Raw genomic sequence first — 27,285 nt, forward strand, 5'->3', positions numbered from 1 at the left:
GTCCCCGAGCTCATTTCTACATGGGATGGCAATTACCTGATACGGAAAGCGGTAGATGAATTATCTAAAGGGGGAGGCAGGAGGGGTGTGAAGGTGGGAGGGGGAGAAAGGTGGGGGAGGAGGGTGAGTTGAGGGAGTTTCGGCGAGCTGGTGCAGCAGGGCGAGCAAACAGCTGCCATCCACACGGACCCACAGCTGACGGGCCGCACTGCCCTGCATACTGAGCCTGCAGCTGACACGCTGAATGGAAGACATTCTGTGCCTGACACACACACACACACACACACACACACACACACACACACACACACACACACACACACACACACACACACACACACACACAGAGCCTTGTAATGTCCTTACACAACCCTTTGCTCCTCTCAAACATCCCAAACTTCATATCTGGTCAGAAAAAAAGCAGCAGGCGGCCGCAGCTGTCAGGAGTCACGGCATAGAGGGATCATTTAGTGACGGACCTCCAGCACCAGTGGCACAGTTTGTCATCTCTGCTTACACACAGTGCAAAGTCTTGCCTCTTTTTTTTTTTTCTTTTTTTTAAAGATGTGCTGCTGTAAGGCTAATCTCAGCGTTTCTACATACAAAAGAAAATAATTAAAAAAAAAACAAAAAAAACAATGAGTCGTTAACCAGCTTTGCTCAAATTTGCTTTGGTTCATTTCATCACAAAGGAAAGCTGCACATATTCAAATGTGTCCGTCTACCCCCGAAGACACTTCCATTTGCACAAGCTTGCCAATTTAAAGGGAGTCATTATGCACCATTATGCGTCTCGGCGGAAAACCTTGGCTGCATCCGTTGGGGGAAGAAAGAAGGAAAGAAAGAAAGAAAGAAAAAACATCACCAGACGTCTTAATTACAGCCGATTAACAGTGTGTGATGAGGCTGTGTTTGTGAAGGGAACACACCACTGAATAGATCTATTGTGTCTGTTATGGGCTGTACAGTCAAGTGCAGTGCAGGAAGAAGATGTAGAAGAGGAAGAAAAGACAGCGGTGAAAAGGAGGAGGGGGCTCTGGAGGGGAGGGGCTGTTCAAACTGTCGGCTCTCTGCTTGGGGACGCAGGGGCCGGGGCCCAGGGGCTCACCGAGGACCTCGAGCAGCCGAGTGCGTGCACAAACCAGATGCTGTGAGGAGTGGGAGGGGGAGGTCAGAAGGGGGGGGGGATGTTGGCCCGAGGGGACGACGGTGCCCAGATTTTCTGCCCAGACATTTTTTCTCGGGAGCACAAAGCTCCTTTGTCGCCCGCTTCCAATATCATAACCCAGTGATGGGCAGCGTGAATGGCCACAGTCGACGTCTCCGCGGGGGTCCCAGTGAGACAAAGAGGAAGCTGGGGAGATGGGGGGCGGGGGGCAGGGGGGATGCCACCAGCAAGAGGTCGTAACGAGTCCCGAGGCCAGAGAGAGGGTGAAGCCATCGGAGGAATGAAAAGGAACTTTTGAGCCTTTTTTTTTTTTTCCCCAACGGCTTCATAGATTCATTCGATGGGACACGATGCTGGTTCGAGATGCTAGAACGATTCTAATGATGGTGAGTTTAGCCTCAAGCCTCCAGTTTTGGAGGCTTGAGGCAGTTGGTAGGTGAGCGATCCAGTCGCTGTGTGGAACGTCATAACAAGCAATAACAAACGACGGTCATCGAACAGATACAACAGTGTTTTAATAAACCCTGTTGTTGTGTTGATGTTTGTTCCAGTTTTCCAGCTGGTTTCACAGTGAAGCTTGAACTCTGTTTATGTACAGTTACATAAATGAACCCCAACACCGCAAAATGAGTCTAAAACCTGTTTGTCAGCTTTAGGTTATGGTACTAACATCATCTAATTGACAGCTTGACACACACAATCCAAATATCAAACTGATGCACAAGCCACGTGTTTAAAAAACACCAACATGGTGAGTCATGCTACAGTGCACTCCTGGCATACATTAACAAAAAACGTAAAATCAAGAAGAGGAATAAGCCTCCTGAACGGCAGAAAAAGGATTTGGCTGCTGATTTGGAGTCGAGGAGAGTTCACTGGGAGTCAAACAGGGATATTAAGCAAGGAGGAAGAGTTTGAGCGAAAAAGCCCCGAAAACAGGCCATCTGTCCCCGACGCCGCTGCTGCTGCTCAACCGTCTAATTCGATGCGTTTACGCTGCGTTCACAGGCCAGCGAGCTGCACGTCTTCACCGGGCGAGTGGAGGGTCGGCAAGCTCAGGCCGTCGTCTTCAGACTCTCCCTCAGCCCGTTTCCAGCCAGCCAGACTAAAACCTCAGGTTGCATCCAGCTCGCAGCTCTTTGTCGTTTTCTTTAGAATTTGAATTAGCGTCCAGCATAGTTTGCCACAGTTGGCAGTTCATTGGCTACGTTGGCACATACAGTTTGACTGTTACTACACTGTAAAAAGAAGAGAAACCCAACTATTTTGGTGCCAAGTTCTCATTATATAGTTCCCCCTAAAAAAGTACCAGTTCAGTTTCTGAGGCTAAAAAAACATCTATATGAAAAACAATGAAAAAAAGATTCTGTTGTTTTATAGTCAGTTTTATAGCTGCATGTGAAAGCAACACAAACACAAATATGAAGGTCTGCGTTATAAAGTGTCATGTGTAAACATTGAAAGATATCATTCTGTATGTATGGTGTCAAAATGTAAATCCAGACCGCAGCCTCATGCGGGTTTATTGCAGATTGTTTTTGCGGTCCTGGCGCTGCAGTTCCCATGAGGCCTGTGGATCACATCGGGGTTTTTAGTTTCCACTGACCATTGTTTTGATTTTCATAGGCCACGGAACATTTATCACACCACACACACACACACACAGAACAATATGGACGATGAAGTCGAAGCATGACTCTGATACCAGACTTCCTGAGTACGGCATTAATCAGTGGCTAATTATACATATGACAAAAACACACAGGAAGTATTTTTTTTCCTTCCATATTATCATTATTAGCAAAGCTGCCTGTCGTCTGGTTTCTTTCTCGCTGCTGCTGCAGCCTCACACTATTTCTGGAGCACAGGCTGCAGGCGCACGGCTTGTGTTACCAGCGGTCGCCACTAATTTCATCTCAGCATCACACATCATCAGTCATCTGGCCAATAAATAAATTACAAAGTGGGGTGGGGGTTGTCCGGGCTCTTCCTGCCCGCCCACTGTCAACCACAGGACGGCACAACGTGTTTCAGCTGCTGGGGTCACTGTTCAGACTCTTCATCGACTCTTCATCTCCACAACAAATAATCATCTCTATCAGTTTCATTTCTTTCACTGAGTCAGAGCAAGAAATCCGAAAGAAACAAGCAAACATTGTGGCCACTGTGCGTGGTGCTGTGCAGCCCGACAAGCCCCGCCTCCCCCTGCAAACGCAGTATTATCTTTCCTCGCAGTCTGCTGGACACCTGCTACAACTACTGCCTCTGGATCAGCTTTCAGTGACTGTGAGTCGGATCCGCTGTTCGAGACCCTGACATCACTCACTTGTTGTCGTTGCCATGCAGCAGACCCAAGCGTCGTGCGTTAGACAATCTGCTGTCTGCGCATTCATACAAGGAGGATCTTGAGAGGAAGAAGCCCAGATGTTGCTGCAAAAAGGCCAATCAAGACTACTGAATCATATTGAATGAAATTTGCAGTGAAATTGAACAAAAGCTTGCATCGGCAATGGCACCGATTTGGCCAGGAGCAGGATGACAACATCCATAGGTGGCGCTGTGACAAATATATCACACAAACCACCTTTAAATGCAGAGACCCAGAGATAGCACGTATATTGTATTTTTAATCAGGGAGAGAGGCCAGAGGGAACACTTGGAGAGGAATGCAACTGGGCGGTTGCATTAAAAAGGGCCAATCAAACGTCTGCACTTCCAGTGGAGCCACACTGCAATAATAATAAATAAAACTAACGGGGACTGCTGGTTGGTCTGGTCATACTTTGATCAGGGTGAAAACCATTTCAATTGGAGGTTTTCAAGACAGATCTGTAGCAAAATCAGTCTTTGGAAAAAAAAAAAATCCAATCCAGTGATTTAAAAACAGCTTCTTTTTTTTCGGTTATCTTCCCCTCCATCGCTGCCACACCTCTTTCTCCTCCACCCAACCCTCTGTCGCCAGTCGCCGGGCAGCAGCGGCCCGTCTGACTGGACCAGCGGGGATGCTCGGTTTCGGCCCACGGAGCAGCTGATAATGACTTCCCTCCTTCCCTCTTTCCCCTCCTCCTCCGCCTCTTTTGTTCTTCTCGTCCTGGGCTGCAGAGCTGAAGGTGACTGCAGTTGGATGATTTCTTTCTTTCTACTTTTATTTATTTTTTTGCCAGCGGGTGGGCGGTGCCGGAGCCTGAGTATCGGCCAGGGCTGTTGGGCAGGCGGAGGGGTTTCTGATGCCTTCCAGTGCTACTCCAGCCCAACAAGCGGGGTCGTGTTTCGCACCGTGCGAGGCTCTAATTGCGAAACGCACCTGAGCGGCGTCACACCCACAACCCAATCCACTCACGCTGCAACCAGCAGGACATGAAAGAGACGAGGCCTTTGCACGCCAGCTCCACAGGAAATGACTTCCCTGAACGGTGGCGGTGGGGGGGTTCCGGGGGAATGAGAGCATCACATCATACATTGAGAGAAATCTCAGACAGTTCGCCTGTAACCGACCCCCCCCCCACCACCACCACCACCTCCTAGCCCCATCCCCCGGCGGTGCCGGACGTGTGAAACGCTCACAAGGGGTGTTTTGCTTCGCTGAGAACTATCGATTTCTGTGCATGTGAGCCCGCGGGGCTCAACTCCTCTGAGCACGGCTGAGTTTTTTTCTCCCCGACACCATGTTGCTCTTTGTTTGTGCCTGCGAGGGTAATAATAGTAACTCAGCCCCCCCGCCCCCCTTCTTTTTTACCTTGGAAACACTCCTGCCCACTCAGGCCTGTGTGTGTGTGTGTGTATGTGTGTGTGTGTGTGTGTTGCTGTGTGTGTTTAAGAGGAAAATTGGGTGGCAGAAAAAATTGAGAGTGGTTCACAAAAGAGGGATGGATGAATGGATGGATGGATAGATGGTGAGAGAAGCACAAACAGCATAATTACAGGGAAACCCCTACCTCACCCCATCTCTCCCCCCCTCCTCACCCTCCCTCCCTCATCAGCCCTCCTGCTTCCTGCTTCCAGAACCTCGCAGGCAAGCCAGCAGCATCAGCAGCAGCAGCAGCAGCAGCAGCAGCGCAGAGGGAGAAGCAGCAGCGCTTTGTTGTTATTTTCATTTTTCTCAGCCTCGCAGCAATTAGATTCCAGTGTGGGACAGTTGATAGGAGGAGTAGGAGGAGGAGAAGGAGGAGGAGGAGGAGTAGGAGTAGGAGGAGGAGGAGGAGGAGTAGGAGGAGGAGTAGGAGTAGGAGTAGGAGTAGGAGTAGGAGTAGGAGGATGTGAATGCAAACAAATGAAAATATAGATAAATAAAAGCAGGGGGCTGTTGGGCTCTGCTCTGGAGCAGGGCGGCTGGGTTCACGGCCGCCTGCGACGCCTGAGGTGGTGGATGATCGCACTCTGACTCCGACTCCTTTGCATATCACCTGCCCCACCAGTGCAGCAACACAAAAAGTCCCCTTTGTTCTTCCAAGACAGAGAGAAGAAGCAGGGAACCAGAGCGAAATGGGACTGGCAGTGGTTGAAGGAGCGCTTTCAAAATAAAAGTATGCTTGTTTTTGTTCACAGGTCGTGATTTCCAGCGCAGCACAGCCCCCAAAAACCTGAGGGACGACAGGGATGCATTGAGATGCATTAAACAGATATACTTCCAACAAAGCAAAGTGGGTGGATATTCAGAAAAATGTGGGGGTTTTCTGTCGTTCTGAGGCCGACAGGAAGCTGTTTCTACCTGTGGCAGAGAGGTGCACATCTCACGTTTCACCTCAAGTGGCTGATTTCTGTGTGAGCAGAGAAACTAACACATCCTTTCATCGCAAGGGCTGCAAAAGCCGCTTATTTTTCCCACGCACTCCCACGGCATGCACAATAAATAAACTAATCAGGATCTGGGACAGCGTCGAGCAGCGCAGAAGAATAAAAGAACCAAACAAGATAGAATTTCTGCGAAACGGGGAAGTTTTTAAAATAAACAAACAAGCTTGGATGTTGCAATTTCACTTTAGGTCTTTGTTTTATCCGTCACACTGCGTTTACTATTCTTTCTTTTTGATTTATCATTGAAAATGTTTGCAGTTCCAGAAGTTGCTGAATAGACGTTCAGCCTCCAAGTGTTTGGAGTCCAAAGGTGACGACTTTGACACCGAAGCGGTTTACATACTAACTCGTATTGGTCTTTAGGTTGAAACAACAAAAGCACTTTTATCTTTCTGGAAAGTTAAAGGTTAACCAGTGTTGCACCGTTGGGGTTTGCTTGGCTAATAAATCAAGGCCGGGTTCCTTTTTTGTGTGTGTCTGGCCGCCAACTGCAGTCATGCAGCTGGACAACACGTGTTTCCTCTGCTTTATGATAAGGAATAATACATTTCTTTTGCACTGTTTTTCATCAGCACCATAAAAGTGAGTGATGTGTCAGTAACCCAGTGATCTCGACAGTAAAGTGATGTTCGCAGCCTCCACACTTGGACTAAAATCAGAGAAATAATGTTGCAGCGTGGCTGGAATCGCTCGGACTTTACGTCCTTGACCGTTGACTCTGAGTAGCTGCAGCTGGAGTCCTTTTAAATTTGCTCTTAGTACTGAAGAGCCGATCAGCACGCTTTCAACTTTGTGGAAAAACTGCTGTAAGCTGCTCTTATAAAAATCACCAAAGAAGAAGCAGAAGATGTGACTGCGAGTCCTGCTGCTGCCAGAGGAATTAGCATTGTTGCTGCAGTTTAGCGAAACACTGCGGCCACCAACAGTAGGAGGCCTCGAGCAGCTCAAATGGCAGTTCAAAAAATTATTTGAATGATCAACTTATGTGGTGACGGATGATTCATCCAATCAGCTTCCAAGTTTGTTTTCAAATGAGCCTCCCTCTCTTTTCTCCTCCAACCGCTTCCTGCAGCCTCTTCAACAGATGGACGCGCAGAAATAAAAACTTTCCATCTGCCGCGTGGAGTTAATTAACTGTTGAATAATGGAACGAGAGCGGAATAAAAGAGAGATTGAGTTTTTTTTAATGAAAACCACCGTCTGACCCCCTGTCGGCGGATAAACAATCATCGGCAACTCAATGCGTCACCTAATTTGTGCGGCGCGTCGTGCCAGTGCGAACCTTCAAACCTTCGCCCTTGTTGGAATTGTCATTAATTTCCTGCTCAGATGCCCCAGGGGAGAGAATCGAGGGGGGCTTTTACTGTGAAGTGCTCGGGTCAATAGTCACTGACACACACGGGTAACCTCTAAAATCCTTGCCTGTGTCCGTCCTATACATAATTCATGAGGGGGGCGGGGCCTCAGCGGGGAGTTTGTCCACAAACGGGGGCCTTTAACCAGAGTGCTGCTTGTTTTAAATGCATCCTTTTCATCTTCAGCGATATGGAGACAGTCTCCCAAAGGGAGGCGGGATTCCGCCGGGCTCCTCCTCCTCCTCCTCCTCCTCCTCCTCCTCCTCCAGGCCTGACGCTGGTGCTGTCTGTTGCCTTCTGGAGGAGAATCAACCCCAGAGATCATTACTCACCACAGTTTCACATAAAAGGGACCAAATCCCACAACGACTGTACTTTTTTTTCCTTGCACAGACGTCACAGGCGTCTTCTTCTCGCGAGCAGCCGTCGTAAATTTTTAGCTCTACAAACAATGAGAGAGACAGAGTGGGAGCCGTGCGCGAGGGGCCGGACTCTTTGTTTTCATAGAGGATGTCCTGTCCGGCGGCGCACAGAGCAGACGTGAAACTAGGAAAACAAGAGCGAGACGGTTTGAGCAGTGAGAAGCGGCCTCCTGCTGACTCGGCCTCCGGCGGCCCGGACCATGTGTGGCGGTCCGGATAGGGGCAGCGACGGCGAAGACATGTGGGTTAAAACGCTGCTAAATCTTTAGCTGAACACCCTGAGCGAGCGGTGACCCCCAGTACACCCCCAACCCCGACCACCACCATCCAGACTCTCAATTGATTTCCTCATGCTAAGCCTATAGATTACTGATGACCCACAAGCACATTAACCCAAAAAACAGGCCGACAGCTGAGTCCTGAGCCTGAGTCAGGCCTCCAGCCTGCGTGCACATAATAAAAACCTGCACACTCTTCTTCTAAACTGAGGCGGAGGGAGGAACAAGCTGTAAACAGTTTAAAACTATTAAAGTGATGTCACATGTACAAACCCAGACTGCCTGAAAAGCGGCTAGCAGGTAGCAGCAGTTAGCCGCTAACTCAAAGTTGGAGACAAAGCAAAACCGAGTTCAGTTCAGGGTGGCAGACTTTCCAAATCTGCTGCAGACAGATGAAGGAAACATCTGCAAAAGGGAGGAGCTCTTCAGGATTTTTCCCTGGAAAAACTCCAATCCAATCAGATTTGAGCCTGTTGCTCAATCCCTGCTGCCAGTTTGGGGTTTAGCACGTCGTTGGACACCAGACCAACGATGTGCCGCACCATTTATCAAGAATTCACACCAAAAACATGCACTACAACATGTTTGTCTAAACAAAACCACAAGCCACAAAAAACATTTTGCCTTTTGACCAGAAAATTAGAAGAACAAATAGGACGCTTGGTCTGTTTGTCGTCTTGGAGATGTTTGTGCTTCTATCAAGGGAAACAGGCTATTTCTGATCAAACAATGACCACTCTCCAGCATCCAGGCTAATTTCTTTAGCAGCGACCATCTTTTATAAGCTCACAGTCAATATGTTTAGGTCAGCGGCTCAGTCCAGCGCCAGCTGCAGCTCCATTACTTTAGTTTTTACTGCTGTTGTCTCAGTTTACAAGCTGCAGGTGAGAATCCACTTACTGAGGAAGGGATGTTCTTGTTCCGGTTGACCTCATGCATCACACGGCAAACTACTTTGCAATTTACCTTAATCCTCAATTTGGAACAAACGAGACGCAGCTGTCACTCATTCACCGTGTTCACAGTCAAGTCCAGAGGCAGCCACCACCACTGAGCCTTACCAGACGGATGAGTAATATTTCAAATTCAGAGTCCAACCGCATCGCAAGGTCATAAGTGTGAGATCGGGGTTATAAAATTTACATTCAAAGTTGCAAGTTTTTCATGTGTTTTAATGGTGAGCGAACGAGCTCGGAAGACAAATAAAATGGGCTGTAAAGATGTTGCCATGTTTTTCTTTGGTTTGGAAAGAACCACTGGCCTCTGCTGCTTTCTTTCAGTGATTAAAAGAGAGTGTAGTTCAAGTGCAAAGTGCAATACAGGATGACTGACGACTGTTTACTGTCTGCTGTGCTTTTATTCTGGAGAGCTGTGACACTCGCTATTCCTTCCAGGCTTTAGGTGAATGTTGAGACACTCACACACACACACACACTCACACTCACACTCACACACACACACACACACACACACACACACACACACACACACACTGATTTCTCCACTGGAGGCAGAAACCAGCCAGACAGGCTTTTCCTTTACCAAGTGCTGAATCGTCCAAACCTGCGAAACAACAGTATCACATGACTTAACGGACGAAGGCCAAGCAGGGTTGTGAAAACGTTTTTGTTTTTTGCTTTTTTAAGAAAGTTAAAGAGTGTGGGAAAGAAAGACAGAAAGATGAAGGGGGAGGGGGCGATGCCTCCGTAAAACAACAACAAAGAATCTTCAAGGAGGAGAAAGGTGGGAAAACCTGGTGGTTTCAGGTCACACACCTCTGACCTGTCAGACACCAGTGTGTGTGTATGTGTGAGAAAGAGTTTGTTGCAATGGCACCTGATTGGTGGATGGCACCTACATACTGTATATCTGCATACTGTGGGAGAGTTAATGGCTTTATTGAGTGGGAAGTGCTGACCCCATTAACAGAACATCCCAGAGCAGAGGGGACACAAAGCAGCGCTGCCTGTGCACTTTGTGTGTGTGCGCGTGTGTGTGTCTGTGTGTGAGTGTGTGTGTACGCGCCCGCAATAGACAGAGCTGCTGCACGTGTTGCTCTCACGAGCCGCACACAGTCGTCCACACACACCTTTGTTCCCCATCAGTCGCCGTCTTTCCCTCACTGACTGTCAGCATTTATTTCAGCGTGTGCATGAGTGTATTTCATCATCCCCGGAATTAAATTAAAAAAATAAATCTCCTCCCCAGTTGCTGATGTTGTTGTCCCCTCCAGCCCCGCGTCCCTCCTCGCCCCTCCAAACACACAACACTTGACTCTACAGGATGTCATGCGCCTGCCATGCTGGCTTCCCCTATTGTTTGTTTTGTCCAGGAAACAGGAAATTCAGAGCAGAGCCGAGAGCCGAGCGGCTGAACCTCCGATTCCAGCGCCCAGAAGAAACACCACGTCGCACGCGCGTGCTTTTAATCTACAGGCGGCGCATGGCGTCGCTATATCACCACATTTACCATTTAGAAACTCAGATGTTAGTTATTTTCCACTTCAGCACGGCAGCTGCGCGCACACGTGGCTAATTACGCCAACAAACAGAAAACAGCCCGTGTTAGCCCTCTGTTTACAGCCTGTGGCTGAAAACTGACGCTGACCTTCCACGTGTGGCGCTGTCACCAGAATGAGTGCCCTCTATGACATCACCAGGGGCTGATAGCTGCACCTGTGTGTCACAAGGCACACTTTATGGAGAGTGAAGCAAATAATGAACTGAACAATGGACTCCCTTCATTTCTAGAAGAGGTTGCTGAGACACGCGGCAGGTCAGGTCAGTGAACGCCTCAGACAGCTCAGGTGTTGACATGTCAACAGTTGGAGCTCCCAGCTGACCCTCAGTCAGCACAAATCAAGTAGAAACACGGATGTTGTGACTTTCACACGCGGCTGCGTCTCCCATCCGCACTGAGGCGACGTTTGCAGTGGAGAAAGTGCAGAAATGATGACGACGATGATGATGATGATCATTTCAAAAAGAAAAAAAAGAGTTCGGGTGCGACGGAAACAAGGCTTCCGAACGAGCCAACAGGCAACAAACACACAAATACATAAACAAACAAACGCGTCTGTCGTGACGGAAGCCCCGTCACAAGCGACCGCAGCGCGGAGATGAGCGCGCGGCCTCACAGCAGTAAAAACTGATCGAAACAATCAGCCGCGTTTCCTTCCTCACCTTCTGCCTTTTGTTGTGATCCCACCGCCGCCACTTTATTGTCTGCGCGCACCGGCACCGCTCAGCCGCGCACGCTCAGTTTCGGCCGCCTGGATGAATGAGTTCCGGGTGTCCGCGCGCTTCATCGGGGATGGAAGGATGGAGGGAGGGAGAGAGAGAGGGAGAGAAATCCGAATGTGAGGAGAAGCTGCTGTCTGTGTGTCTGTCTCTGTGTCTGTCTGTGTGTCTGTGTGTCTGTCTGTGTGTCTCCACTCGCAGCGCACGGTCAGCTCCACACACGCCCCCCGCCTCCTCAGTCCGGATGGGACAGCTGAGTCCTCCCACCACCACCTCCTCCTCCTCCTCCTCCACTAGCACCACCAACAGCAGCGGGACTCTCCCGGCGTACAGCTGGTGGAGCAGCGCTCTCTGCTGCGCAAAGACGCAACCGGCAGCAGGGGACGCGGATATTTAGTTGTTTTTTTTTTTGGCGGGGGGGGGGGGGGATTTCACAGATCCACGTATTGACAACAGCTGCAGTGGGAGTTGGAGTTGGAGGCGAGCATTAATCTACAACTGGACTCGGCGACAACGTTTCGACGAGACACGAGCGTCTCACTGGTGCGTGAGAGCCACTGTGAGTCGGTGAACTGTCAAACAAAGTGATAAAACTGCGGAGGACACAGCAGCACAGTGATGATGGAAGTGGGCAGAAAATAACGATACAAACAATGAAACCAACAACAACAACAACAACATAAATAATATAATAATAATAATAATAATAATAATAATAATAATAATAATAATAATAATAATATAATAAGTACGCAGAAAGATCTGTCTGTCTGTCTGTCTGTCTGTCTGTCTGTCTGTCTGTCTGTCGCTCCCTGGTGCATGCATCCTGTGTCTGGGCCGTCTTGGACATATTTTCCAGTGGCACATTTCAAAAGGGGAAGGAAATCAAAAGGAGTGTCACACTGTCGGCGTGGTTTCCCGACACAGTGAACAATGGAAAAGCCCAGTAATGCAGAATAAAAGCGTGGTGGTGGCAGTAGTCGGGGAGTGGGAGGACTGACGGTCTGGCAGTTTGGCTCTGTGGCCACGGAGAGCAACAAGACATCGGCGGTTGTGGTGGTTTTTCTGTTTGTTTGTTTGTGCTGTTTGAGGTGAAGCTCTGATGTGTGAAATATTTCCTCCAGCAGGGTCACCCCTTCTTACCCCTGCTTACCCCTTCCTGCCCTCCTCCCCCACTGGTGAGGACTTCTGCTGGCCTGTGATTAGCCTCACCCCCTCCGCCATGTGTGCACCAAGCCCCCCCCCCCCCCACCCTCCCCCACCACCACCACCACCACCAAATCTCTGGCTTGGCTCCGTCCCATTAAGATTAGCTCCGCTGCCATTGTTCTGATTACACTGTGCGCCCTCGTTATGTAAACAACACTGAAACTGTGATGTTGCCTAAAGTGAAAATTACGACAGGATGCAAAAAACAAGCTTATTTATTTGCGCTTTTAAGAAAAAAACCCAGATAGATTTGAAGGTCCGATCTGCCCTTTCTCCCAGCCAATAGCCTTCCTCCGTCCTGTCATTGAACTCCCCACAAAATGAGAAAATTCTGTCATTTAATTCTGCGTCTAACTCCATCGTTCAGAAAGTCAGTGCTAAAAAAAAGAATGAGATCTGCCCATTATGACGTCACAAAGGGAGCAGACGCGCAGCCAGGTGTTGGCCCCGCCTTCTGCGACTGTCCTGCTTCCTGTGGAATCAATAAAGGTCTTCTTCTTCTTCTTCTTCTTCTTCTTCTTCTTCTTCTTCTTCTACTAAACTTGCTGTTTTTCCAGAAGCGTGAGGAGTTTTTGGTTGCTCATTAATCACGGATGACAGACAGCGGCGGGAAGATGGCTGGGGTACTCTGCCTTTCCGTGAAAGCCGGTGATTTCTCCCAGTCGGACGGGCAGGAAGTGCACCGACGCTGGGAGAGCCGGGGCTTGTTGTTGTTTGCCGTCACTCTGAATTTTAACAGGAGAGGATTATGTTCGGCCGGCTGAACAGATGCTAACGCGGCCGGTTTCACCCTCCTGAGAGCAGCAGCTTCCAGCCACCGGCCCGCTGTCACTGTTTATTCCGTCTCTGGAGGTCGCAGATTGCCCCCCCGCAGCAGATTAACCGCGGGGCCCCCTGCAGCGACGTTGCCCTTGATGGACGGCTAATATCAGCCTCCTTTGTTCTGTGACAGACGTGAACTCTTGCCCACTTTGGCGCTTCCCTCATTCATGCGCACACAATGTGCAGGACGACAATAAAGTGGCGCCGACAATAAGCGAGCGCCGGCCCTGCACCCCCGACCCCCCCCCCCCCCCCCCACCCCCACCCTGTCGAAGCAGGTCAGCTGTTGTGCTGTGCCACCAGCACTTCCTTTATAACTTGGCCATTTCAGCGTATCTATAGTGTTTTCCAGGTCAGCCTGGATGAATGAAGTGGTGCTTCCCCCCCCTCCACCCCCCACCCCCCGACATGATCCCCTGAAAACGATGATCCTCCACTTTGGAAGCGTGCAAAGAGGAAGGTCTTAACGCACCACAACACACCAGCGGCAGCGCTCAGGCTTAAGCCTGTCGAATCGATACGGATAATCACAACATCTTGCAGCTTCTGCATTTCCATTTTTTCCAGAGATCTTGCACACCTGGACGGGTTGGCCGGTTGGAGTTTCACGCAGCTGCAGGTTCGAGGTCTGAAGCTGAGGTTATTGTCCTGTGAACTGCACAGCACAATAAGAAATAAACATTAAATTACCATTGGCTGACATTGTGTCATGGTACGCACAAGATGATCTAGTTTCTGAGTTGGTGGCAGCTCAAGACACAACACTGCTTGCTATAAAATCACACAAGTAACATTAATAGTTGATAGCAAAACGGATGCATCTCTTGCTTTAAACAGACTGTATGTATTGTTTTGTTTCTATCAACAACCGGCTCAAATAGATTTCGATCTACTGGAGGTGATGAGGTCATTGGGTTCAAAAGAGACATTTACGGATATTTCATCTAAACTGAATCTCAGCCCTTAAATGTTGAAGTACAAGAACTTGGATTTACGTTTCTGCCATTGTCTTTGAGAAGAAGACAATATCCACCTCTAAGTCAGCACAGGTCAACTTCATACAGGACCACAGTTCAGCGAGGCCTCTGAAGAGTCACGTTGGAGAGCAGCAGAGGCTCAGAGGGACGTCCTGATGTGCACTGAACTGACGCTCGTTGCGATGACCATGATTTATTGCCAGACAATCAGACGTGTTAACCTCTTCTTTAATCAATTGGAGCACCCTTCTTTCACAGCGAGGTCGCGTCAGACTGTAAACGACCTCTGGCGTTTGTCCACGTGAAGCCCTTGTCAAGGAGTCAGAGGGGTCTCGGAGGCCAAGAGAGCACAAGGAGTCACGGCCTGCGACGCTTCCGCTAGAGAGTCGTCTCCCCTCATTGCGGTGACACAGGAGATTTATTCACTGAATGTCAGAGGCTGAAATTCAGGCTTCCTGTAGATTGTATTTAAGGGCTTTGGAACAGAAAGTATTGTGAATATAAGTGAAGTTTCTATCTGTTTGGAATCAAAGGCCTTGTTTCTGGCAGCGTTCTTGTTGATCAGATGTGTTGATGGACCAGAGGAAAATCCATTAAGCTGTGGTTGAACTTTCACAACGCACTCTGCTGCCAATTTGTCCCATTTTTTTTTTCTTCATCGAGAATCAGAATTAACGTGAGACAACTGGAAGCTAAATTCAAAATGAAAAGGTTTTGGAGTCTGTGCGCCACAAGAGGGCGCCCTGATTGGTACCCTGCTACTCTGCTCAGGTCACGTTGAACATATTTTATGATCTTTTGGAGACTAAAATATGGATTTTAATGCAACTTAAAAGCTGCCCTGACGTTGAGCTTCTTAAATTCCTAAAAAAAAAAAAAAATGAAAGTGGAAAATGATCAATTTAACAAATTAATAATTCCGTTTCTTTTTTGAAAGTCATGTCAACACTTGCAGTTGCCCCCCCAAAAGAATCCTCTGATTTTACTTTCAATTTATTCATTTCACAGCGTAATTATCATTTTAATTTCTGGACATTTTGGAACAAATATCCTTCAATTCAAAGAGACGTGCGATGAAATCGATTCCGCACTGCAGCGATTTGGCCATTCAGCTCTTCCAAACCCAAAACCTTTCACACAAACTGCTCCACTGTGCGTGTTTGCTGGGTTGTTGAGAGTGTTGTTGAGAGTGTTGCGTGCCCTGCCAGCCATGCAAGTAGCAGGGCCCTGATTGGACAGCGGAGATATCTGTGCATCTTGAGAATTCATATTTAAATATGGCAGCGTTTTAAATGGGTGTTTTTGTTTGTGGGGAATGCAGACACGGAAAAACGGGCAAATGGGTGCAGTTTAATAGTCGGGCACTGTGGAAAAGCTGCAGAAAGGAAGTGCTTGTGGGAAAATAAGCCGTCAGAGTGACTCGTCCTTGTTTTCCCAGAGGAACTGCTGCCTCCTGCTTCCTGATTTGACCCATTCATCCATCCAGTCCAAGCTAAAAACCTTCTGACTTGATCACAGCATCACAGACTGATGTGTGTCTCTGTGTGGAGTTTTCACATTTCCCTCCAGGAAACACGGCTGGACGTCCAGTCCTCCAGACCACCAACCAGGAGATGCACAGCGGCCATCAGGAAGGCAGGAACTCACTGCCTCCATACCGTCTGATGCTTCGACGCATTGGTTGTCCATCACAGCCAACCCTCTCAGCTCAGTCTGTTTCACCTTCCCCCATCATCCACACCTGCTCTGCCTCAGCAATCAAGCCCACCTGGTCTTCACCAGCTCATCAGCACGCAGTAGATCAGCTCCAAGCTTCAGTCTGCCAGCGCTGGGTGATAACCGAGCCCTTGGTCGGTTCCTTGCAGGGTTCCTCTGCCAAATCTGAGGCAGAACGTTCCTCCTAGAGCTCCTCAGTGGAGTTGATGGGTGTAGCCATGGAGACAGAGTGATAATGGTTTCAGACTGAGAGCAGAGCCACTGCTTCTTCTGGTCAGAAGGAGCCAGTGGAGGTGGTTCATGCACCTGGAGCTTTGTTGGATGAACTTGTCGTCTTCAAAGGATCTGGGCTGGTCTGTCTGTATTGAAGGCCTTGACCTCAGAAAAAGAGAAGGAAATGAATGGACAGAGAGACTGAACATGGATGGGATTCTAAATAACAAATTCTGGTGAGGAAAATAATAATATACATCCACATTGAAATTGACCATTATTTCCTATTTCCTTTGTCGCCATCTGCTGGACATTTTAGCCGTTGATCAATTAAAGGTAAAGTGTGTGTGTGTGTGTGTGTGTGTGTGTGTGTGTGTGTGTGTGTGTGTGTGTGTGTGTGTGTGTGTGTGTGTGTTGCATTAATTGAGGCCACGGAAATGATAAGTAGCATTACAACTTGTTTATGCACTGACGGTTAAAGCGTGAAACGACTCTGTTGTGCCCCGCGGTGGCTTTAACCCTGCGCGACAACTTCGCAGTCCATGAAGATAAAATCTTCCCTCTGAGAATGACGTGTGGAAAAAAAAAAAACAGATTGTTGTCAACTTTTATGTCTGACGTCGTCCCGTGCTAACTGTCCCGTGCCAGTAAATTCTCACCAGTCTCGTGAAAGTAGATGCACATAAACCAGAAGCATTCATGACTCAGAAGTTGAGTTTAATTACCAGAATGCCGATTATAATAATACAAACAAAAGAAGCCATTCAAAGCCTGGCTACTGTAGCGTCATTGCTTTGAAAACGTTTCAAAGTTACTAATATGACATTTAAAACACCGTAAAAGATGGAATTCCAACTCTAAAGCTTTTTAAAAAATTTTTAAATCTCATGACTTCTGCAGTTTCCACCGGTTATGTCTGAATCAAGGCCATGTTTTTCTTTATAACTAGCAGTTCAGCTCAGCACAGTAATGTAATATATTTCTAAAAAGGAGTTGCATTAATTTTGTTATTAAAAAAAAAGTTACTTTTATTAAGAAGCTTGGAATATGTTTATTTTTTTCATTTATTTATTTTGCTGCAGATTGTTGCAAATGTTTGCGTGACATGTGACCCCCTCACCTAAACCGTATCTGCAGCCATTTCCTGCACGGAGGTGCCAGACACTGATGGATAGGAGGATTACAGAGGAAATGCAGAATTTTCTGGACCATTCTGCGTTACATCCTCTGAACGGGGCTTTGGTCACGGTCGGGAACGCGCCGCGTCTCTTTGAGGCGCTTTTGACCGGAGCCGAGGCGCATCCGTCATTCTGCACAACAAAACAGAATGAATTTTTCCAGTGCAGCCCGGCAAGATGCTGAGATGTAGACACGATTATTCCACTCTAATCTGCGTCATGCATCGCTTTGTCTGCTCTCATGTTGTTTTAGATTAGATTAATTTAAATTGGATCCCTTTCACCTCACAAGATTATTCTTAGAAATCAGAAAATATGTGAATACAAAGCTGATAGACACAGCTTACAGAAATCTGATAAAGTCAAGCTGGGCAGGAAGCATGACTTTCCTAGAAAATGCAAATATTGTTCAATAAAATTGTGTAGCTGTGGAACTTCGGCACTTTTGTTTGTAATTGCTGGGAAGGACGCCGAGGGCCGTTTGCACCAAATCAGAGGAAGTTGATGAAACTGTGCTCTCAACTGTGTTAAAGTTAAAGAAATCTTTTTTTTTTTTTTTTTTTTTTCAATTTCTCATTCATACAAATGTCAGTATCAGAGCCTGGAAGGTGTCACTCCCTCCAACGCTGAGCCTGTCATGACGTGGAACCCTGAACAGACACGTTTGTGCAGGCGAAAAGAAAAAAAAAAACCTCCGTTCACCGTTTTTAGGCTATTGATGCATATTAACTTCAAACTGTGGCCGCACACACAGTTTCTGACGCAGACGTTGGCCCAAAGATCTCAGGACAAGAAGCTCTTTCACCAGTGGTTTTGTAAGATGATGATGATGATACAGTTTTGTCTCGCGCTTCTCTGTCTTCCTTTCTTCCTGTCTTTCTTTCCCTTGTGAACGTTCATGGCTGCAGCTGCGTCTCTGCACATCAGACGGCCTCAGGTTTCACTGCGTTCCAAAGGTGAAGGACCAAGAGACTCACGGCCAGGTAGCCCTGCTAAATTAATGTGGATGCTGCAACAGAAGATAACTTCACTTTAAGCAAGGAGAAAAGAGGGCGATGCATTTGTAAGGTTGTTAGTTTGATTCCCGGGGCCTGCAGCCTTTCTCTGCTTTTGACTGCACAGAGCTTCTCTCCAGGTCCTCGGGCTCCTCCCACAGCCCAAAGACCAGCGCGTCTGTCTCTTCATCCAACCACACAAAATGTTGATAGAAAATGAATGGATGGATGAATGGATGATGATGCCTGGGGAGGCTGGTTGGGAATTTTGCCTCACCAAAAAAACTTTCTCAGCCCTCAATTATCAGTGCGTGACTTAAACACTGTGTTCAAATTCATTTCAGCAAATGAGTTTGGAGAATCGATTGAAATTACTGAGGGCAAGAGGTCGCTCTTTGTCACTGCTCAGGCAGTAGCCACACACCAGGCTTCCAATAACAAGAGACGTGTGAAAAGCCGAACACAGGGCTCCTGTTCAGCCCTCAATATCACCGCATTTCTTCTGCATAAAATCAAATAATTACTATTTACACAAGCTGCTGCAGAGTCTCTCAGTCTTCATCACTTTTCCCAATGTTTGGTGGACATGGTTACGGCCTTTTTCGCAACATAACGACATCTGTTGTCTGCATCCAGGCCTTTTGAGTCAACTCTGTAACAACAGCAAGTGATGGCGTGCCAGACGCACGCTCTGGTTGCAACACCGCACGGCCGCCGACCGTCCTTCCCCTACAGCGACGTGCCGGCTGACCACAAGAGTCAGGACTTCTGAGTCTGAGCGCTTTAAGGTCGACTTGGAAGTGAGACCTTGTGGTGTCACAGCAGGAAGTCCTGACGTCTTCGAGATATTTAAAGAGGACCTGGTTCCTCAGAGTGCGGCAGAGCAGGGAGGGGAAAGGGAGCGGGCAGGAGTGGGAGGCGCTTCAGTTGGAGACCGACGTGAAAATCAGAAGGTAAGCAGCTGTAAAACACCTCAGTCTTATCCTGGTTCTTCTTCTTTTTTTAAAAAAAAAAAGATTCCCACTTGCAAACACAACACTTCTGTGTCTGAATGCCTGAAGTGCACGTGCGTCACAGGGGCGGAGCAGCGGGTCGTGGCTTTTGGAATCCCACTGCTTCGGGTGTTTTTCCAAAAATGTTTCCCAACTTTTTTTGGAAATATTGTCGTCTCCCCGGGGGGCGGAGACATCAGTTGTCGGAGGAGGGAGGAGTGTGTGTGTGTGTGTGTGGGGATGGGTGGTCATCTGAACCTGAATGGGAGATCATGGGGTGGGGGTGTTGGAATGGTGGTGGTGGATTGACTGAAAAAGAAAAGAGGGGTGGACAATGGAATATCTTCCTCGTGTGCAAAGTCACTGTTTGACTCTGCAGAAGCTACTTGCGCAGTGCTGCGATTATTTGCGCAACAGTTTGAGCAGAATGAGGATGGAAAGATGAAAGCAGCCACGAACGTGTGAAATTTCCCTTCGTCAAGGCAAATCAGATCAAAGCTGTGTCGATGGTGTGAATAACTGGCGATCCTCCATCTGTGGATATCTTTTTATCACTCATTTCTTTCTCTCACAACCTCAGCGGCAGTGAGAGGTTCTCTAAGTTTTTCCATAAAAAAACTCTTTAAAGCTGTTCAATATTGTTAATAAGCAAACGTGATGTTATTGGCACTGGCAGTGGGAACTTGATCTCCAACAGTCGCACTCCTCCAAGCCTCCCCATCTGCTTTTGGATAAGATTTGGCTGCAACTATGTGGCTGCGCCCTCCGGAATGCATGTTAATAACCTTTAATTGGACCTCGGCTCTAATTTTGACTGCGGAGAACCGATTGGACATCTGTGGTTTTCCAAACATCCGACAACTTACGGCCAAATTTGCATTGTTGGCTTTTCTAGGACGTGACAAGTTTTACCTGTGATCAGTGAAAAGCCACAATTATCATCCATAGAGTTGTCTAGTTTTTAACATACTTTTTTTTACGGCAAAAGTCCTCTGAATACTGCCCCCTGTCTGTTTGGCACATGTACCGATGGACACCTATTGTCTTTCACCCTAATTGGTTGAATTAAAGAGGGAGAGGAGTCCGGGGGGTGGGTGAAGTCTCTTGAAAGCCTCTTATGACTTTCAGATTGTTTATTACATAAAACCCCCATCAGAACACATTGCCAATTACAACCAAAAACCCTGTAATTTATGCGGCCAAGTCAGCCGGACACGGAGCAACCCGAGAAAATAAAAGACATCATTTAGTCGCTCCGTCTTTAATTAAATGTGTAGTTCTTCTCTTCCAGCCCTCCGGTGCATTTCTTGGATACCTGAAAAATAAACACACACACACACACACACACACACACACACACACACACACAAAAATGAAAAAAATCCTGGTGTGAAAGAAACCAACCAAACAGGAAAGACTTAGGTGGAAAATCGGGCTTCCTCTGGCAAAGTGATAGCTGCCTCATGGCAGTTTATGCTTTAATCAATAGAATCCATTTAATTATTGTTATTGTTTTTTTTTTGCAATATCTGCAAAATGGGAATTAAGCAAATGACCGAAAGCATCTCCTTCAATTCATTTTTGCACACACAAAGTGCCCTCACAACATGCAAATAAAGCTAACTCAGATAAAGGCAGTTGTTAAAAAAAGACAAAAAAGAAAAAAAAATGATCAGAGTTTTGTTTTGGTCCTGAGGTGTTACCCCCGGCGACGCCGCAGCATCAGACTGGCTGGATTTGACCGAGCCTAATTAGTGCGATTATCACACAGCTGCGGAGCCTGAGAGGATTTCCAGCGCCGCTATCAAAAGGATCATTTTGCCAGAGAGTTCTCGCCCTGACAGCCAGAGCGCTGCCGGATTCCGTCTCCGTCCAGGGGGGATGTGTCCGCCACGCTGCCTGCACCGAGGCACCCAGTCCCGCTGCAGTGTGTTAGCACACATGAGTAACTCTCTCTCTCTCTCTCTCTCTCTTTCTCTGACGCGATAAGATCCTTGTTTTGCAACCAGAGGCCGCAGGACTGCGTCAGACCTTAAAACTGAGCCGTTGTCGGAGACGCAGAGCAGCATAATCGCAGCAACTTAAACTTCAAATCTTTGCACATCAGCTTCCAGCTGGCACACACAGTGAACATGCTCGGTAGCAGCCAGAAGGTTGATTGAGAGAAATAACGAGTTTTGAGTTTTCTGTCTCGGTAAAAGCACTCCAGCGTCCTCTGATCTCCACTTCCTTTGGCCGCAAAAATGCAAAGAGACGTGAAGTCATGAAGAGATTTTTGCAGAGGACAGCAGGTCCGTGACTCAACTCCCATTCAGTTTCACAATTGGCAAACACAGCAGTCAGGTATTGTTGTTTTTGCTGGTAAATCAGAGAAGAAAAACAGTGCAAATCCCCAAGAAGCATCAGCTGGTGTCTGGCGGGAAAAACCAACCTGCTTCACTCTTCTGCACCGACTCTGGCTGCAGTTGTGATCTTTTCTTCGTGCGTTAGTTCATTTTTCACATTGGATGGCAACTTGTGCCGCAATAGCGACTCGTGATAGACTTTGATGAGGAGAAGCTTCGGGCTGCTAGCGGCTGGCTAAGAGCTAGCGTCAACAGACACGTGCAATGTTCAGTTGAAAGTTGTGGAGACTTTATTGAAACCCTCGGCCAGCGATTCACAGTTGTTGTAGCAATTTGCGGGATTACGACTCTGGCAGCGGCTCTGTGGGATTTCTGGAGCTGATCCGCTGAACTGTTCTCTCCTCTCTTTGTCCATGGGTGGGCCCACCGTCTGCAGCGCCCCGCCAGACCTGCCCGGCCTCCCCGAGCGCATCCAGAGCAGTTCCCGCCCTCCGCCGTCGCCGCCGCTGACGTCCAAAGCTGTTTTGCTCGGCGTCGACAGAACACAGGAGGACGTGAAAGCAGGACCGGTGCGCTTCTGCGGTGGGTCAGCCTGACTTCCGCCACCGTCCTGGTCCGACCTGCTGAGAACCTGCTGCCGACCCAAGTTCCCGAGGTAAGTGGAAAAAAAACCCAACCATCTGCAGCCGATGCGAAATGTTCCACCGTCCTCACTCGGTTGCGGCTTCATGGAGGTTCAAATACTTTGCGATTGTGGACCTTGACCTCAGAAATTCTTCTGTCTGTTTGAGCTCCTGAGACGTTGTGTCGGGTCCGTAGGGAGGATTATCTCTTGACAGAATTCCTGTTTCCAGACATTGGGCTTTAAACACATTTAATCCTATTTGCTCCACTGGTACACATATTTTCATCCACTTCGTTCCTGGCTGGACCAAACGGGTACGAAATAAAACAAAAAGACCAAAAAGAAAAAAAAAAAAGGATTAAATTGGAAAGGTTTGCACCTTTCTTGAAACAGCAGCTTGTGGTTTGAAGCTATTAGACAGCAGCGGCTGATTAGGGGAGGAGATTGTACTCGATTAACCCTGGAAGAGAAACAAATTGTTAAATGTTAAATGTTAAATGAAACCTCAAGTTGTCACAAATGCGATAACGCTGATGTTGTCGTTTCCCTGTGTCCACACGGAAGGAGAGAGAGGCTGTCATTTCTGCTTGTTTCCACAGACATGCATGTGATTTCACTATAGGGCCAATGAGTTCTGCAAGATGGCGCTGACGTGGCGGCCACAGAGCACTCTGAGCACTCTGCCTTAACTTCATTAGGACTTTTTTATCTTTGTTTTGTTGAGTTCTGTGAAGTGGCCGGGCCTTGTTAGTTCGATTAATGACAACAGGGCACCATAATCCTTTACCAATGTTCTAGTCCACTTGATTTTGGCATGAAAATCCGATCCTGCCACAGTGCTTGGCATGTGCCGCCACATTCACGTGTTCTTTGTGTGTGGAGGACAACAAAGAGAAATCAAACGAGGGAATAAACTCGCTCTACTGTTGTGTGGTTCTATTCGGCTCTGCCGTTTAGCCGTGAAACACGTTGGACCACTAAGACGAGTGTTTGTTCACATACAAGTTGTCGTCGCGGCGCACGGCTGAGGTTGACTCTGGTTTTTCTGGCGCCCGGCGGTTCAAACCGATCCAGCGTGCGGAGGATCAAAGACCCCACAAAGAACCACGCAGGCGAGGCAAAATTAGCCTTAGAAGTTTCAGGCAGAGCTGTCGAAGCATGAAAGTGAAAACACGGCGCTCAGACGAGGTTTATCCATGAGGGAGGGTCGTTTAATTAGCCAGGTTGGCCCTGACCTCTGTAGGAAAGGAGGGGGCGGAGCCACTGCAGGGAGCAATGGGGGGGAAAGTCAATAGTTAAACTAATTTTTTCTTTATTAGCATCCGCAAGAGTGTATTACATCATAAAATAAAAGAAAAAATTGAAACCTTTCAAATGTATGCAAAAGTGTGCACCGACGTGTGCCTGATGTGTTTTTGTGTCTTTTTTGGAAAAAGAGTGAATGGAAACAGGTTTACAGAATAAACTCTGATGTAGCAAACTTCTTGCAGAGCCGACCGATGAGTTGTTGCTGCAACGAGAATTATTACAACCCCCTGGTGCTTCTTCTGGCAGGTCCTGCAACGTCACTGGGCTTTTAGTAGACTCATTTCATCGCACCAAATCGCTTCACGGAAACACGTGGTTCTTTTTTTTTTTTTTCTTTCTTTCCAAGCAAACTTTCAGAAAGACGCCTGTGTCTTAAAATGACCAAGAGGATACTTTACTCAACAAGAGCTTGTTGTTGCAGCAGCTGAGGAGCACAGTGTGCGTATTGTGTTGTGACTTTGCTGTTATTTCTCAGAATGAAGTCGCACGTACACTCGCACAGTAGCAGCGTGAATTCTACTGTCAGCTCGTGTTAAATAAGTCATCAAACGGTTTGAGATGTCACAAAGGGTCACAGAAGATCTCATAGACTACATCAAGATATAGAATATTAAGATATATTGATATATTTGACATTTGTGGAAGTATAGAGTGGTTGTTTCCAGAACTCAGCAGGTCAGATTCTTCTGCCTGTATGTGCAGGATGAGGCAAAAGGATTGTTTGTTGTTTTACTACAACAGAAGAGAAGTCTTGATTGCAAAAGGCCTCCGAGCGTCCTGACTTTTAAATACCAGCAGATTTTGCCTGCACGTGCAGGCCTCTGTGCTCCTCGCTGACCTTTCCCTCCAACTCCAGGCAGGCTGAACAGAAGCGCATCTTGGCGCGGCGTTAGCTCGGACGAAGCGAAGAGCGCACCTAGCGATCTGTCCTCGCCAGCTCCAGCCGAACATATTGACACAAGTTGACAAATTTGTGCACCCGGATGTTTTTTCCGAAGCGACTCTTGTATAAACGTTCACACAGGCCGGATAATGTGGCTCATTGTCGGAGGAGGACACAACATTCCTGCTAATGTAACCCCGTAGCCACAGGCTAACAGGCCGAGAGAAGACGCGCCTTTGTCCCAGGCTCCGCCTCCGCGGCCTCTCTTTACTGTGGTCGCTATGTGCTGGAGGAGGACGGCAACCCAAAAAGTCAACTCCACTTCCTCAAGGCGAAGGCAGGACTTTGGCATTTGCGTAAGTCAGACTAGCTTTTGTTATCGCAGCCAATAGCATCATGAGTTCGCTTAACGATCCCCTAAATCATCGTCCTACCCGCTCGCCACACTGCTGATACGCCCCCCCGACCTTTAGTGCTTCTTCAGGTTGACATAAAAGTCACCTGACTTTCCTCCTTCCCCGAGGCTCAGAGTTTAGCGTCAACTTTAGCGATAATGTGTGCAGGATAAAAACAGGCTGGATGAACACCAGCAGTGAAAGACGTAAAGAAAAAATTGCCTCCATAGGAAAACGTTACAAACGCAACACACGGAGCAACACTTACTAACCATCAACGTTGGCAAAGCAATAATAAGACTGAATGAGCCGTAGAAGGATAAGACTAATATCATAGAGTGCTATAGGTGAAGGATATTTTTTGGAATCAGTAAGTTTTTTTTTATTATTAGTATTATTATTTAAAAATATCACATCCAACATTCTCAGTTATCTTTATCCGGATGCTTTTTGGTCCCAATAAAACTTTGTTCTGGTTTTAAAAAAGTTTGTGAGCTCCAAAAGATTTGCCTCATCTTTGTCAGCAGCAAAAATAGAAACAATGGTTGCACCTATTCAGTCAGCTTCTTTGGTTTCAGGTCAGAAAATGTGAAGGTACTGTCATCCATCGAGATGCCTAAACGATTCATATAAACAAAAAACTGTTTATTTTTATTTATTTATTTATTTTACATGCAACTATGAGTCAGTTGTTGCCTTCGGAGGCATTAAGGAAAACACCACTTTTTGCGTGACATCACTGAGAAAATAGCCACGCACTCGCCTTCTCTGGGTTTTTCCCCCTCAGGCTGTTTTGACTATATGTGTGGCTAATTATGGGACTTAAAATGAGTGTTGTGGACAGCTCCATAAAAAATATCCATATCCATCTCCTTTTTTAAGTCACACCATAAATCTTCCTCTACAGCTGTGGCCCTGTTTGGATGATTAGTGTTTTTTTTTTTTTTATCTTCTTTCCTGTCCAATCTGTGGCACTGAGGAAATTCTTCTTAAGGCCTTTATCAAGTTTAAGCCCGGCCAGACCCTCACTGATACATTCGCCACAGTCGACCACAACATATTAGCAGACTAGACCAGCTGGGACTTCCTGGCACACGGCTACACTAGGAGGCGTCTTCAAAAGGGAGGGAGGTTTTTCCTTTGCTCAATTTGGAGTCAGACATGCAAATTAAATGTTTTTTCACTTTAATCTGTCTGCATTTAGATTCTTCTTTTTCTGTACAGCATCAGAGCTGTGATGAGTGTCTTTTATTTACTGACTTGTACCTTGCAATTTCTTTCTTTCTTTCTTTCTTTCTTTCTTACTTTCTTTCTTTCTTTCTTTCTTTCTTTCTTTCTTTCTTTCTTTCTTCTTTCTGTATCAAATTCTGAGTCTCTTTTTTTGATCTGGTCCTTGGAAAGTCGATGGCTATTTCACTCAGTGCTGAACCTTTTCAGTAGCGCGATGATTAAATCAAAGAGGCACATGGAGTTCCCCAGGGCAGCGTTTTCGGCCATCCTCTTTTCATCATTAATTAAAAAAACTAAAAGCTAAACAAAACAAGGAATGCAGAGGCCATGCATGCATTCATCCATCCATGCATCCATCCATCCACCCCCCAGCATTGGATCAGAACCTCCAGAATCCTGAGGTTAACTGATCATTTGTTTAGGTTCCCTGGGAGCAAAGGCACTGTAAGAGTTTTCCAAGGCATATTTCCATCAGTCAATCAGCAATTAAGGTGTGTGAGGGATGAAGCCAGCGTGTTCCTTCCGCAGCGTCACTGACGGACCAGAGAACTGTGTGTGTGCGTGGGCACAATATGGCAATAAGAGGGCACACAAAGTGTGGCTTACAGAGAGTATGAAAAAAATGAAATGGCCATTATTTGAATCTTTGGGCAATGATGCAGTGATAAGGTTTATCTGGTGAGAGTCACTCGAGCCACTGCTGCCACCTGTTAAACCACCATCCATACTGAATATAAAACACCCATTTCATGTGAGCAGCTGTTCTGATCCTACCAATGTTCTGCATTGACTCTGATACCAGACTTTTACCAAGAAAGGGGGAAAAAAATAGAAAAACATTGCACTTTAATTTGTTCTTTGGTTTCATTTTTGTCAATCTTTCATTTTGTCCCTGTGTGACTTTTTTTAGTTTCCCATTCAATACGTTCTTTTCAAAGGCTGAGGAGAGCCGTGCCCATAGGGGCAGACGGAAGCCCTAGAGGGCGTCGGTCGAAGAAGTCACACCGACAAACTGTTGGATTTGAAGGGTCTCTGTGTTGATTTAGATCAACTCTCAAATTCCTTCCGCACTGAAAACTGTTTGCTGTCCAGGCGAGACACAGCCGAGTCAGTTTCCTTCTCAGGGGTCAGGTCATGACGG

General features: G+C 47.2%; 1 protein-coding gene across 1 annotated transcript in view; it reads right to left on the bottom strand.

Annotated features, from left to right (window-relative positions):
- The window catches only part of frmd4ba (FERM domain containing 4Ba), a 42,711-nt gene extending 31,303 nt beyond the window's left edge, over window positions 1-11,408 (bottom strand). The window contains exon 1 of the mRNA XM_076047877.1: window positions 11,200-11,408. The gene's annotated coding sequence lies outside the window, so the exon portion shown is untranslated. The remainder of the gene's footprint in view (window positions 1-11,199) is intronic.
- Between the last annotated feature and the right edge of the window lie 15,877 nt (window positions 11,409-27,285).

The sequence above is a fragment of the Nelusetta ayraudi genome, unplaced genomic scaffold (genome assembly GCF_046127955.1).
Source record: "Nelusetta ayraudi isolate G7.1 ecotype Tasmania unplaced genomic scaffold, CSIRO-AGI_Nayr_v1 ptg000096l, whole genome shotgun sequence".
Classification (NCBI taxonomy): Eukaryota; Metazoa; Chordata; class Actinopteri; order Tetraodontiformes; family Monacanthidae; genus Nelusetta; species Nelusetta ayraudi.